Genomic DNA, 3,930 nt, shown 5'->3' with positions numbered 1-3,930 from the left:
GGATCAGCAAAAGTCCACAGCTCAGCCCACCTTTCTCTTCACCTTCTCCGTTTGTTCCCTAGCCACTGTGCACAGTCTTTTGTGAAGTCCCTGGCTAGCAGGGTGATTTTTGTGTTAATTCTTAGGTCCTACTGCCACTGGGGAATCTCCAAGCCGTGTTGTCTGTGCCGTCAGGGTCGCTCAGTCCGCTGCCAGACCGCAGCTCCGTGTGTCTCCTTTTTTGGTATTTTTAATCAAATTCTCCTGCTAGTTGGGGTTTAGTCCACTTTTGTATCCTTCCCTTCAAGGCTCAGGGGTCCAAGATTATTTTCTGTGTCTGTGTTAATTGGTTTCCCTTTTCTTTGTTGAAGAGTGTCTGTGCAGTCCTTCTGCCTAGTCCACCATCTTGCCAGAACCCCTCAAGATTTATCTTGAAGGACAGGGCTATAAGTGATATGATAACCTTAAACCTACAAGAAAGAACAGTTATTATTATGATTATTTAAATTTACATATGAACCCCTAATGCCAAAGGTGAAGAAACTGAAGATTTTTACTACCTTTTGCGGTCTGAAATTGATTAAGCATACAAGCAAGATGCATTGATAAGTACTGGTGATTGGAATGTGAAAGTAGGAAATGGAAAAGAAGGATTGGTAGTTGGAAAATATGACTTTGGTATTAGAAATGATGATGGAGATCACATGATAGAATATTGCAAGACCAATGACTTACTTATTGCAAAAACCTTTTGCAACAACATTAATGGATTTTGTCAGATAGAATACATAGGAATCAAATCGACTACATCTGTGGAAAAAGACAAAGGAAAAGCTTAATGTCATCAATCGGAACTAGGCCAGAGGCTCACTGTGGAATTGCTAATACTCAAGTTCAAGTTGGACCTGAATAAAATTAAAACCCATCCACAAGAACCAAAGTACAACATTGAGTACATCCCAGCAGAATTTACAGACCACCTCTGACACATTGAACACTAATGACTGAAAACTAGACAAACTGTAGGATAACATTAAGGACATCATACATGAAGAAATTGAAAGGTCACCAGAAGAATTAGATGGTACCAGAATACCAATGCCAGCCACTTGGAAAGGGATCAAAATTGGAGATCCTGGATAGAATGGGAGGGAAACTATGGAACAAAATTCAAAAACACAAAAATGACTAGAATTACTGGTCAGATAGAGACTGGTAGAACCTTAACTATTGCCTTGGGTTATCCTTCGGGCTTGGAACTGAACTCACTTATGTGGATTAGCTCTCAGATAAACAGTTGAAAGGTCTACAAGCAGAACACCTACCCTAGGGATATGTACCCACCTACCCTAGGGAGATGTACCTCTTAGATCAATCAACCATGAGACATCAGAAGAGCAGCATTTGCATAGAGGGAAAGCTGGACAGACAGGAATGCATAGATAAGAAGGGCACAGGGAAGGGGTAGTCACAGCAGGAGATGGGAGGTGAGCTCTTTATTGTTGGGATTGTAATGTTGTTGTTGTTATGTGCCATCGAGTTGTCTCCAACTCATAGCACTCCTACTTGGGTTTCTGAGGCAGTATCACTACGGAAGTAGATTGCCCAACTTTCCTTCTGAGGAGTGGCTGGTGTGTTTGAACCACTAGCCTTCCGGTTAGCAGTCAAGTGCTTAGGTACTATGCCACCAGAGCTCCCATGAAACTAAATGTGCATGGAATATTAAGAGTAAAACAAATCTGCTTTGTGAATTTGCACTCAAATCACAATAATAATAATAAAAAGAAATCAAAAGGTAATTAAAAAGACAGGAAAGAAACGATCAAAAATGGATATTAGAAGAGATTCTGAAACTTGCTCTTGAACATAGAGTAGATAAAGCAAATGGAAGAAATGATGAAATGAAATAGCTAAACAGAAGATGGAGCTCCTGTAGCATAGTGCCAAGGCACTTGACTGCTTACCAGAAGGCTGGCTGTTCAAACCCACCAGCTACTCTTCAGAAGGAAGGTTGGGCAATCTACTTCTGTAGTGATACTGCCTCAGAAACCAAAGAATGGGTCGCTATGAGTTGGGGCTGACTTGACGGCACATAACAACAATAACAACAACAGCAAACAGAAGATTTCACAGGGCAGCTAGAGAAGACAAAATAAAATATTATAATGAAATGTGTAAAGACCTGGATTTGAAAACCAAAAGAAAGGAGCATACTTGGGATTTCTCAAGCTGAAAGAACTGAAGAAAAAATTCAAGTCTAAAGTTGCAATACTGAAGGATTCTATGGACAAAATATTGAATAATGTGAACTCAAAAAACAAAACAAAACAAAACAAAATCAATGATGTGGGAAGCATCAAAAGAAGAAGGAGTACACAGAATCACTGTACCAAAAAGAATTGATCAGCATTCAACCATTTCAGGAGGTAGCATAAGAACGAGAACCTTGGATACGTAGATAGACACTCAAGCTGGACAGGAATGGGAAAGCAAATGGCACTGCACTTATGAATATATATAGGTCTGACAGATGATATTTCTACATATGTATTTATATTTGCTGCAAATATATCCATGAATGTAGTAGAGCATACAGGGGGAAAAGTTATGAAAACTTTTTAGCCATAACCAAAACATCTTGAGGGAATGAGTCGCTGGGCATGGGGGCTTAGGACCATAGTCTCAGGACACACTATGGTCAATTGGTAAAATAGCCCATAAAGACAGTGTTCTACTTCCTACTTTGGTGAGTAGCGACTGATGTCTCAAAAGCTCGTGAGAAGGCATATAAGGGGCAACTATTGGTCTATCCCCATCTGGAGCAAAGAAGAGTGAGGAAAATCAAAGATCCAAGGAAACAATTAGTCCAAAAGACTAATGGACCACATGATCCCCAGCCTGCATGAGGTTGAGACCAGAAGATGGTGCTTGACTATCACTGCTGACTACTTGGAAAGGGCTCACAATAGGAAGTCCCAGATAGAATGGGAGAAAAATGTGAAACAAACCTCAAAATCATGAAAAAGACCAGGCTTTCTGGTCTGATAGAGACTGGTAGAACTGCCTAGACTATGGTGTTTAGACAAACTTCAAGCCTGAAACTGAACTCACCTCCATGGCTCAACTTTCAGCCAAACACAGATAGGCCTATAAGGTGAACGATAGCAGCAGGGAGGTATGCACTCATTAGAACAATTAACTACAAGAGATGAAAAGGGCAGCATTTCTCCAGGGATAAAGTTCAGAAAGCAGTGAGGATAGGATAAAGGAACATGGTAAACACAGGGAGGAAGTGAGAAGAGTACTGTTACAGTATGAAGATTGCAATGAATGTCATAAAAAAACAAAACAAAACAAAAAAAACTATGAATTGTTGAGTGGAAAACCAATTTACTCTGTAAACTCACCCAAATCACAATAAAATAAATAAATTAATTAAAAGTAATCTAAGGTAGTGACCAAATAGTTGAACTGGTGGGCTTGGGACCATAGTCACAGGGGACATCAAGCTCAATTGGCATAACATACTACACAAAACATTGTTCCACCCTTTGGTGAGTAGTGACTGGGATCTTAAAAGCTTACAAGCAGCCATCTAGATGCAACAATGGGTCTCTTGTCCAGAGCAAAGAAGAATGAATAAAACAAAAGATTCATGGAAACAATTAGTCCTAGCAATGGGTACACTATGTAATCTGCAGTCTATAAAATTATGAGACCAGAAGAACTAGATGGTGCCCGGCTACCACTGTCAGCCACTCGGAGGGGGATCTATGTAGGATGATCCTGGATAGACAGGGAGAACAATATGGAACAAAACTCAAAATCATTTGTGGGGGGAAGGGGGACCAAGTTTGCTGGTCTGATAGAGCCTGGTGGAACCCCTGAGACTATGGCCCCTAGCTGCCTTTCAGGACTGGAATTGAACCCACACCTGTGGCTTCCAGCCAA

The sequence above is a fragment of the Orycteropus afer genome, unplaced genomic scaffold (assembly GCF_000298275.1).
Source record: "Orycteropus afer afer isolate SDZICR_OR568_19922 unplaced genomic scaffold, OryAfe1.0 scaffold00104, whole genome shotgun sequence".
NCBI lineage: Eukaryota > Metazoa > Chordata > Mammalia > Tubulidentata > Orycteropodidae > Orycteropus > Orycteropus afer.
Note: the sequence above shows the minus strand (reverse complement) of the source record.